This window comes from Gracilinanus agilis, chromosome 1 (genome assembly GCF_016433145.1).
Source record: "Gracilinanus agilis isolate LMUSP501 chromosome 1, AgileGrace, whole genome shotgun sequence".
Classification (NCBI taxonomy): Eukaryota; Metazoa; Chordata; class Mammalia; order Didelphimorphia; family Didelphidae; genus Gracilinanus; species Gracilinanus agilis.
This window is the reverse complement of record NC_058130.1, coordinates 26641221-26652623: the sequence shown is the minus strand read 5'-3', so window position 1 is coordinate 26652623 and position 11403 is coordinate 26641221. Positions and strand designations below refer to the sequence as shown.

The window sequence follows — 11403 nt, the reverse complement described above, 5'->3', positions numbered from 1 at the left end:
GAAGGCAAGAGGTGAATTATGAAATTGCCATAATAGACAACATATTAATGTGATAAATAGATTAAGACTATATTGCCCATCTTTAGATTTAATCACCAAAGGTGAGAGCACCTCCAATTCTGGGAGGTCTTAAAGCACGTGTGCTAGAGTGAGTGACGAATCAGAATCTACTGACCACCCCCTAGGTGTTCTATGAGAAGTGGCTATTGTGATTGGACATGCAAATTAGGAGGAAGGCACAAGAAGTGACACATAAGTGACCCCTTTAAAAGGAGAAGACCCTCAGTCAACTAGTAGCTTCTGGTGAAGAGCGCAGCTGATGAAGGAGCTCTTCTGGTCCATGAAGGAGTGCTGAGACCTTGGTGAGACTACTTTAAATATCTTCTTTTGAATTCCATGTGGTGAGTTTAAAGACTGAATCTTCCTGAACTTCTCTTAAGAAACTTCTTTTAATAGACTCTGTAAATGAATTTTTGCTTCATTCACCTCGGGGCCTCTGGCCCTCTGACTCTTGACTGAGGGTTAATTAAGATCTACCTGGATTAATTAGAGGATTGTAATAAATTACCTACTGGGCTAGATTCTTATTTCCTTATTTCCTCTCTCTCTTCTTACTTGTAAATAAACTTCCATAAATGTCAATTTTGACTTGAGATTATTCTTAATTGAGGATTGACAATAGTTCAATCCTCTGGGGACCATCTTTAATATATTGAACCCATAAAACCCCTTTTCCTCCCCTTACATTAAGAGACTAATAATTGGTCTTCCCTATTGTCTCCAAGTATGGAATTGAATGCCATGTTGGATTTTGTAGTGAATCCAGCTTTTGTTTGGGGCTCAGTTAAAATCTGCAGATTGAGTTCATCACATGTGCCTTTTGCAACCTGTTTCCCAGTCTTAAGGATTACAGTGTACATTTTGATGAATAATCTCAGGATTTGGTCATTTCATTATTGTACAATCTGATTTTTTTAAAGCCTCATACGTCATTTGATAAGTGCAAGAAGACACTTATGTAACCCGTCATATTTAGATGAAACTCTGATAGACAGCAGCTTTTATCTTCTAATGTCAATTATTATTATTTCAACAAGGTTGAGTATTGTATTTCCCAGAAGGCTTATTTTGCATATAGGATCATTTTTAGTGTAATATTTTGGCCTTTTCAAGATAAAAGACATGTTATGATATTCATCTATTTTTTTTTTCTTTTCCAATTGGAGTAAATGTCATTAAAAATACATTTAGATAGGGTCATAGCAATCTCACCCCCTAATTTCATGGGGAAATATGATGTCTCATCAATGCATCATTTTAGTAAATCCAGTGGCAGGGAATGACAATGCCTTATCTAATAGTCTAGCACCTGAGTTCTTTGGGCAGAGAGAAAATTCCGTATCTAAAAACACAAGATATGACTGAGAACAAAAGAATACTTGCGAGGTGAGAGAACCCATTCGGTCTGATTAAGAAGGCCTGGGAGAGTGCCAAGAGGCAGGTTTGAAAAGCCTGCATCAGACTCCATCCAAATCCTCCTCCTGCTGCTAGTCAATTCCATGTACAAAGACATAAAATCATTGGGAAGGAAAAAACCATGGGCCTCAGCACATTTTTTATCCTTTTTGTCTTAAGCAATAAGAGCCCCTATCCATGGGGAGCCTCCATAGACTTCTCAGGAGCAAAGGGATTTCACTCCCCAGGTAAAAACCACATACAAAGGATGGGAATTTCCCAGCCAAGAAAGCTCTCATTTAAATAGCGATACATACTTGTAAATAAACTACCACATCAATCATATTTAGTAATGTACTATGTGTCTAAGTGCCCATGAAAATGAGTTTTTATGACCCAGATTCTCCCCCAAGAGCTTATGTCATTGGAAGAAAAATAATATGGTCTAAATGCCTAAGTTACAATGAGAACGCATTGAGCATCGGGAAGAAGGGAGTCCTATATAGCTTAAAACATGACATCTGTTACACAGGCGTCACACGGTGACCTTGATATGAGCTTAAATCCAGGCGACGCTATCTAAGAGGAAGGCATGGCACTTCTGGGTTCAGAGTGGGGAAGCAGACATAATAGAAAGTGTTGATGAACTCTATTTTAAAATCCTGTTTTCAAAATAGAATCATGATTACCGTTGATACTGAAACTAATATTGAACCCAACAGGCATTAAATTCTTCCAGCAAGACTTTCAACATTCTTCTGTAACTAATAACCTAATTTAATTTGCAATGTCTATGTTAGAACTGACTGTCCTGGAAATTTTTTTTAACTGTAATTTTTCTTCTATGAAATTCTAAATTAGTCTTCAGGCTCCCCCACAACGACAGCAGTGCTCAGAAATGATACTATAATCTGAGGTCTGACCGCCTTTGCATTTTAATTTGGTGTTTTGAGGGAGTTTTACAGGGGTGGCACAGTGTGGAAGAGAAAGGGCCAGCTTTGAAGTCAGGAGGATCTGATTATCAGACCTGAATCTTTCAAATCCTGGAGATATTATTTGCTACCTGTGTGACTTTGAGCAAGTCTTCTCACCTGGATGGGCATCAGTCTTCTCATCTGTGAAATGAAGGATTTAGACTAGATGGCCCTGTAAGATCCCATCCATCACAGTCTATGGACCCAAGACTGGACACATGATTTTTCAATATACAGAGGAAAGAATATTGGTTTGGGAATCAAGGACTTGTGTTTAAATCCTGAGTTGGCCTATGTGACAGAAAGTGAAATTTTTCTTGACCTCGGTTTTCTCATATGTAAAAAAACAATTTGGGAATGTTGGACTAGTTTTCTTATAAGGCCCTATAAAGATGATATTTTATATATAAATACATATATGTGTATATATATGATCCTATAAAGGTAATACTCGATAACTATTATATTTTATAAAGTTTTATTAATAATAAACGAACATAAAAAAACTAGAGTGAAAAGGTGCTAAACTAACTTCAGCCATGCTCCTGAAGAAGAGAGGAAGAAGGAGGAGTTTCAGAACTCATAAACCAATACATGAAGACGCAAACGTACACAAAGGGAAAAGCATTCTAGGTAATATAGAAAGGAATTTTGGGTAATGTAGTTTTAGGGGTTCAAGATGTTTCTAACTATATAGCCCCCTTTCAGTCCAAAAATCCATGGTCCTGTGTTTCTTTGAAATCTCCTAGTCATATAGGGAACTCTGCCCCAGGAAACTCCATACATTATAGATAAGAAATAATACTACTACTAATAATAGTTGTACCATAATAACAGCAGCAAACAATTATATGGCACTGACTCAGGCACTGTGCTAAACATTTTACAAATATTATCTCATTCGATCCTCGTAGCAACTTGGTCAGGATGTTACTATCATCTTCATTTTACAGATGAGGCAACAAAAGCAGCAGAGGTTCAAGTGACTTGTCCAAGGTCACAAAGGCTAGTGAGTATTTGAGACCAGATTTCAAACTCACATCTTTCTAACTTCAATTCAATTTTCTACAGTAAATTTCATCCAACCCATCTTCATTCTAGTGCCTTTTCTTTTAATTATTTCCCATTTATCCTGTCCATAGCATCTTTGTATATATCTGTGTCCTTGTTATCTCCCCCATTAGACTGTGAGCTCCTTGAGGTGCTGAATTTGAGGAGCTGAATTTTGCTCCTTTTTTGAATCCCTAACTCCTGGCACAGAACCTGAAACATAGTGGGTGCTTAAATGCTTATTGACTAATTGGATGGTTGGCTGGTCTCTTTTGGGGGCTGTAATAATAAGGATTCCTTTGGCATAAAGGTTGTACTAGGTGGCTAACCTAGACCCTTTCCAACTCTCAAATTCTGTGGTTCATTAAAGTAAAGGAATATATCAAACATACTAGAACAACTCTTGGCCTTTCAATCCTAGCAAAATTAGGATGGGAAGAACAATTACTTTATAAACTCTAGTTTTTCTCTCCACTCCCAAGAAAGTATAATGATTGCCTATGGGCTTTGGTAGAGGTAGCATCAAATGGTTTAAAAAAACAACAACATTATATTTTGAGTTAGAAGTCCTGGATTCAAATTCTGGGCCTCACATTTACCAACTGAGTGACTGCAGCCAATTCACTTCCTCTTCTTAAATTTCTGTTTCCTCAACTGCTAAATGAAGGCAATAATATACTACCTACATCAAAGAGGTGTTGGAAAAATATATAGATAAATATTAAAATGCATAGAAATGGAATCTTTTCTTGTAGTAGTAATTTAATAAGCAAATCTTCTGTCTGACATTCAAGGCTCCGGAAATATGATCATACCTTAGCTAATCACCTTTATCTTCTTTTATTCCCTAATCTGAGTCTTTTCATTTTAGTTAAGTAATCCTTCTTTTCTATCTCCATGTACACCACACTCCTGATGACTTTGCATTTGATAGCAGTGTTCTTGCCTGGAATGACCTCCCTACTCCTCTTCCATTCATCCTTCAAGGGTCCACTCCAGTCCTTCATAAAGTATTCCTTAGAATTCACAGTCCAGTAGATACACACACACACAGACACACACACACATACACACACGTATGCACATACATTTCCACATACATTGTATGAGACCTGTGCCTTAGAAAAATCACTTGAGCAGCTGAATAGATAATGAGCTGGAGTGGCAAGAAGTTTAAGGCAAAGAAACCAAGAGAAGACCAGACATTTATGTGTATATATGTATGTATGTTTTTGCATATATATGTTTACATATGTATGCACATACAGGTACAGAATGAGAATTCTAAGGATTCTTTTTTTTTTTTAAACACTTAACTTCTGTGTATTGGCTCCTAGGTGGAAGAGTGGTAAGGGTAGGCAATGGGGGGTCAAGTGACTTGCCCAGGGTCACACAGCTGGGAAGTGTCTGAGGCCAGATTTGAACCTAGGACCTCCCATCTCTAGGTCTGACTCAATCTACTAAGCTACCCAGCTGCCCCCAATTCTAAGGATTCTAAGGGAAGACTTTATGAAGAACATGAGTAACATACACACACACATGTGTTATATGCATCCTATATTTCCAAATTCCTTCTTGTATCTCTTGTTCATATCCCAATTCTGTGGTTCTACCTAAATGCTTCTTGGCCAGTCAACTGAGTTATTTTTTCAAAGCTTCGAGCATGGCAGTGACTGTGGCAACAGCTCTAGGGTCAACTTCAGTTCTTTCATCCCAAGTGAACCAGTCTAGAAATCCTGGGTTTTTTTATCTCACCACTCATTTTTATTTACTGTGCAACTTGGGCAAGTCAATTAATTTCTCCCAGCCTCAGTTTATTAATGTGTGAAAATGATAACTCTAGCACTCATCCCAAGGATGTTGTATGGATCATATAATATAAGGGAAGAGCTTTTAAACTTTTAAGTGTCATATAAATGATGATGATGATTTTTATTATTATAATGAAAATTTCAAAGAATAAAAGTACCTGGTGATTTTCCAGCTCTGAATAATATTGTTGTTGTTTTCTCATCCTTATGTTTTTCAACTCTCTTCTTTCTATTTTGGGGGGCCAAAACCTATGTTTTGATGAGACGGATTTATCCCTGTGGCCTGGTCAAAACCCATTATGTCTGGGAGAGTCCACTGTCTAATTCAGAGGGAAAACAAAAGATGTGCAAGAAACCAACTGGAAAAGAACTGGGGAAAACGCTGGAGAGAAATTATGATGAAATAAGGACTTCATGCTATGGGCAACTCATTTACATAATTTCTCTAAGAGAAGCAGAAGAGCCAAAGCACTGGTTTTCCTTGTCTAATGTCAGCAAAGGCTTCCTCCTCAGGATGGTTCAGTCCTAAGTCTCTCTGGGGCCCAGGCTGGTGGCAGCTTTCTCAGTCTGCACCACAAACCAGACTGAAAAGAAATGTGCTCTTACATCGAGGGTCTCCCTCCATGTTTTTACAATCAGGCAGTTTCTGCTCTATGCTCATCAAATGAAATTTTCTATTAAAGAAAAAAATACAGGAGCATTTTTTTCTCCCTATTTTCAGTAGGTATAAATCCATTTTTAAGGGAACACTGCTTCTGAGAAGCAAACTCATGTACCATTCCATGTCTACAGTGAATAAAGGTCTTTTAAGGGTTATATAATCAGAAAATAGAGCAGGGAGGACTTCAAAGACAGGTCCCTTTTTATTTTTTTAAGACAAGACACTTGCCCTTTTCAGAACTAGAGACTGTCTTTTGCAAAGAAAAAGCTTGATATTGGGCAATTTTCGTATAGAGCTGTGGAGTTTTCTTTTTTTATGAAATCCACTTCATGTGGGATAAAAATAATATATTTATATACACACACACACATATATATACACAAATACACACCAGTTTTTCTTAAAGGGTAGTATGTTCAATGAAGAAGAAAAGAAGGAAGGAAGGAAGGAAGGAAAAAAGGAAGGAAGGAAGGAAGGAAGGAAGGAAAGAAGGAAGGAAGGAAGGAAAGAAGGAAGGAAGGAAGAAAGGAAGGAAGGAAGGAAGGAAGGAAGGAAGGAAGGAAGGAAGGAGGAAGGGAGGGAAGGAAGAAAGGCAGCAATGGAAAAGAAATAAGGAGAAGAAAGAAGGAGGATGGGAAGAAAGAGAAAAGGAAAAGCTAAGGAAGGAGGACAGAGAAAGGAGGGAGAATAAAAAAGAAGAAGGAAGAGGACATTTGTCTTTCTAATCTCTAGTTAATTACTGCACATTTTCTCTAAGAGTTTCTATTACACCAAATAGCATAATCTCAAAGTTGGAAAGGATCCCCACTACAAACTATCTGAGAAATAGTCATCCAGTTTAGCTTGAAGATTTCTAATAAGCAGGAACTCATTGTCTCCTGAGGTGATCCATTCCACTTTGACATAGTTCAAGAAATTTCCTAACAAGTTTGAGCCCAAACTTGCTGGAAAATTTACCTGTTGCTCCCAATTCTAATCTCTGATATCAAGTAGAAAAATATAAACCATCCCCTTATCAAACAATGTAAGAGAGCTCTTATATTCTCTCACCAATCTCTGCTCCAAGAGAAATATCCAGTTGCTCAATTGATTCTGGTTATTTATAAAGAATATTGAATTCTATACATTTTTAAAGTCTCAAAATGATGTCAATTTACTCTTTTTGAATTGGCTTTTCAGGCAATTCATTTCATTTTCCCAAGATCATTCACTCTTTCATTAACTCATCCATTCAATAAATCATCATTAACACTATATGAAGGGAAAAATCCTTGTTTTCGGTTTCAAAATGAAATAAATTTACATAAGATAAAAATAGCAAGCAATTAAGGTAACCCATTTCAAATGTATTCAATGTCAGATATACCACTTGACTCAATTCTATTTCTGATAGAATTGTGCAAAAGTTCTATGATCATAGTCTCAGTCTAATGTCTAAAGAAACCTGTGTAATAAAATGTTTAGGGCACTCAGTTATCAATTCTCAAGATATCTCAAAAAGGAGAAGACATGAAAAGAAAGGGGGAAATCATGGATGGTATTATTCCAAAAATATATCTGAGACAAGGGAGAGAAAATGTTGTGCTTAAATAAAAAGCAATATAAAATAATTTCAAGAGGAAATTGGGAGTAGCCAAGGGCTTAGTGAATAGAAAACCAGGCCTAGACATGAGAAGTTCTAGGTTCAAATGTGTCCTTGGACACTTCCTTAGCATGTGACTCTGGGCAAGTCACTTAATCCCAATTACCTAGCCCTTACCACACTTCTGTCTGAGAAGCAATACTTAGTAGTGATTCTAAGATGAAAGGTAAGGGTTTTTAAAAAAAGAGAAAGAGAAAATTTACAATAATAATTAAAAGAATAAGAATAAACCTCATACAGGAGATATCAACAGAACTGAGACTTAAAAGAGACTAGGAATTCTGAGAGGTAGAAATGAGGAATGAGAGTATTCCAGCCATGAGAACAGTCTATACAAAGAAGTAGACCTATATGATTGTATGGTTAGCCCGTGCTAACCATTAAAAAAAACACTCAATAAATCATTAATTAATTCTATGTAATAATATTCAACAAACAACCTATGAGGCACTATGCTAGATATTAGGGGCACAAAAATGAAACTATAGAGCTCATACAATGAAGGAGCTAACAGTCTATCAAGGGGGTATGAGTACATAGATAATTTATATAGATATAGATATATAGATATATATGTAATGCACAGAAATGAGTAATACACACACACATATATATCTATATATCTATATCTATATCTATATCTATATCTATATCTATATCTATCTATATCTATATCTATATCTATATCTATATCTATCTATCTATCTATCTACATACATATATACATATATACATATATATATATATATATGGAGAGAGAGAGAGAGAAGCAGAATGTAAGCTCCTTAAGGGTAGGCACTCTTCCATTTTTCTTTCTTTATATCTCCAGTGACAACCCTAGTACCTGATACATGATAAATAGACACTCAATAAATATTTATTGATTGATTTATTGATGGTATCCTAAGTATCTGGGAGATACTCTAATGGAATGACAAATTTGAGGAAGGAGAGATTATTTTTGACTAGAAGAATAAAGAAGACTTTATAGATGAGTTAGGACTTGAACAAGCCCTAAGAGAAAAGAAAAGATTGTAAAAGGTGGAAGAGAACAGGGAAATTTGTATTATGTGATTATATATGTACAATAGATATCATATTACCTGCCTTCTTGGGGAAGGAGGAGGATGAAAAGGAGAAGAAAAAAGAATGTGACTTGGTGTTTGGACATAGCTAATGTGAGAATTTGTTTCTCTTGGATGGTTGTATTTATTATAGTTTATTATATATTTATTACAAGTAATATGTATTATATTATTGTTGCATTATCTGACACATGTAAAACTCAGTGGAATTGTGCATTGGCTATGGAAGGGGGTGGGAGGAGGGGAGGGAAAGAACATGAATCATGTAACCATGGAAAAATGTTCTTAATTAAATAAAAATAAAAATAAAATAAATTATTGTTGCATTACCTATTTACATTGTTATATATAAAAGTTAAAAATAAATAGTAACTCAGAAAAAAGAGGGAAAGTTCATTCGAGACAATTTCAGGCAAGGGGACTGTATATGCAAAGACATAACATCAGAGAAACAGACCCCTCAGTCTAATTTAGGCTTACTTAAATTTAAAACCTCAGAAATGTCTCAACATCAAGGCATCTGAATAATTCTGTCTTGAGAAGTAAACTTCCTGAACCTGATGATATCATGTCCTTGTTAACCTTCACTGGCTCCCTATTGTCTCTGGAATGTGATGATGACAATGATGGTGATGATGGTGATGATGGCTCTCTAAGGTTTGCAATGCATTTTCTATATGTTAGTTCATTTGATGCTCCATTTGGCAATCAAAGCTTTTTACAACCATGTCCTTCTTCCCTCTTTAGATTTCATATACTCTACTCTTCTCCATTGACTCTATAGTCTAATCATATTGATGAGGACTGAGGGCAGGGAAATTACTGAGAGATCTATTAGAATTACTTAGGCCAGAGGGAATGAGGATCTGAGGTAGAGTAATGGTTGCTGGACAGGAAAGGAAGGGGTACATATTAGTGGTGCCATGGGAAAAAATGTATAGAATTTAGTGCCTGAGTAGACATAAGGCATAAGATGATGAAAACATAAACAGAGTCAATCATTCCAAGCCTGGATAACTGGGGAAGGGGGACAGGGAACACTAGAACTGGGGAAGTTAGAGGGAAAGTCAAATTTTCGAAGATAGCTTCTTTTTGAATCATAATGTGTTTGAGATGATTAGAAGTATATCCAAGTTGAAGTAAACCATGGACATTTGTAATGCAGCACAGGAACCCAAGATAATTCTAATAGATCTCTAAGTAACCTCCCTGCCCTCAGTCCTCATTGATATGATTAGACTCTAGAGTCAATGGAGAAGACTAGGGTGTATGAAACCTAAAGAACATTGTTGTTTGGTCAATACCAGGACTTTGGATGACAATTCCAGTGATCAGGACTGAGACTAGTAAATGTAGGAGAGCCAAAAATGTCAGGGAACTTTTAGAGGTCCATGAGATAAAGGGAGAGAGTAGGCATGGAGGGGGGAAGGGTGATGATGGGAATATATAAAAAAGAAAAAGAGTGATTATAATTTCTGAAAATGTAACCGGCTAGGTCAACTGTAATGCCTTTAGGCAGCTTGGACTCAGAATAAAAATACAACCCAGATGAGCCTCCAAGTTATATAAAAAAACATCATGACAGTCTCTGGGTTTCTCAGGGAAAACCTTTCCTGGCAGAGAGATTTCTTTTATTTATTTCTTTTACTATAAACTTGACAAATGTCAACAAACACAACCCATTCTTTATATGAAGAAGAACTAAAAAATAAGAGTGTATACAAAACTGAAAACCTCTATTATGCAATGATTGTTCTTTTTAAAAGGCTATATTGGTCTCTCACAGCCACTGCAGTACATTGAACTCCATAGAGACAGTGCCGGGGCAAGTAAGAGTCGGACAGGCACTGGGCTACTATGTGCAGTGCTGAGGGGAAATAATCAAAAATGGGCAAAGGTGATCCTAAGAAGACAAGAGGGAAATGTCTTCATATGCCTTCTTTGTGCAAACCTACTGGGAGGAACACAAGAAGAAGCACCCAGATGTTTCTGGGAACTTCTCAGAATTAAAAAAAATGCTCAGAATGGTGGAAGACAATGTCAGCTAAAGAGAAAGGAAAATTTGAGGACATGGCAAAAGCTGATAAGGTTCATTATGAAAGAGAAATGAAAACCTACATGACACCTAAAGGAGAAACAAAAAGAATTTTAAGGATCCCAATGCACCAAAGAGGCCTCCTTTGGCATTTTTCTTATTCTGTTCTGAGTATCATCCAAAAATCAAAAGGTAGCATCATGGTCTTTCTATTGGAAATGTGGCCAAAAAATTGGGAGAAATGTGGAATCATACTGCTGCCGATGACCAACAACCTTATGAAAAGAAGGCAGCTCAGCTAGAAGAAAAGTACAAAAAGGGTATTGATGCATACCAGGCTAAAGGAAAACCTGATGTGGGTAAAAAAGGAGGAGCTGTCAAAGCTGAGAAGAACAAGAAAAGGAAGAAGGAGGAAGAAGATGAAGATGAGGAGGAGGATAAAGAAGAAGATGAGGATGACAATGATGATGAATAAGTTGGTTCTAGAGCAGTTTTTTTTCTTGTCTAGAAAGTATTTAACTCCTCTGTACACAACTCATTCCTTTTAAAGAAAAAAAAATTGAAATGTAAGGCTGCGTAAGATTTGTTTTTAAACTGTACAGTGACTTTTTTTGTAACATTAACACACTACTGAATGTGTCTTTAGATAATCCTGTCCTTTAGTGGTATTTTCAATAGCCACTAACCTTG

General features: G+C 36.4%; 1 pseudogene; it reads left to right on the top strand.

The window, feature by feature from the left end:
- Positions 1-10565: 10565 nt before the first annotated feature.
- LOC123230668 lies at positions 10566-11188 on the top strand (annotated as a pseudogene).
- The last annotated feature ends 215 nt before the right edge of the window (positions 11189-11403 follow it).